This window comes from Crocuta crocuta, unplaced genomic scaffold, assembly GCF_008692635.1.
Source record: "Crocuta crocuta isolate KB4526 unplaced genomic scaffold, BGI_CrCroc_1.0 scaffold1676, whole genome shotgun sequence".
Classification (NCBI taxonomy): Eukaryota; Metazoa; Chordata; class Mammalia; order Carnivora; family Hyaenidae; genus Crocuta; species Crocuta crocuta.
This window is the reverse complement of record NW_027530560.1, coordinates 129,218-129,434: the sequence shown is the minus strand read 5'-3', so window position 1 is coordinate 129,434 and position 217 is coordinate 129,218. Positions and strand designations below refer to the sequence as shown.

Sequence of the window (217 nt, the reverse complement as noted above, 5' to 3'; positions counted from 1 at the left end):
AGGATGCACCCAAAGAATTCATTCAGTCTTTCATATCCCTCATAACCAATATCAGAGAGACAAAAACAACTTCAACAGTATTATCTAGCATGATCTAAATTTAACCATATGGTTAATTGCAACGGACTTGGCTATGCCCTATACTGATATACCTTTAAGTGTCTATAACTCAATAAATGTTAAAAATGTAAATGTTACCACTGTAATGGGAAGGGAG

General features: G+C 34.1%; 1 protein-coding gene across 1 annotated transcript in view; it reads right to left on the bottom strand.

Moving 5' to 3' along the window:
• Positions 1-217, bottom strand: part of LOC144234535 (rab proteins geranylgeranyltransferase component A 1-like) — an 82,088-nt gene that overhangs the window by 2,719 nt on the left and 79,152 nt on the right. The window lies entirely within an intron of this gene.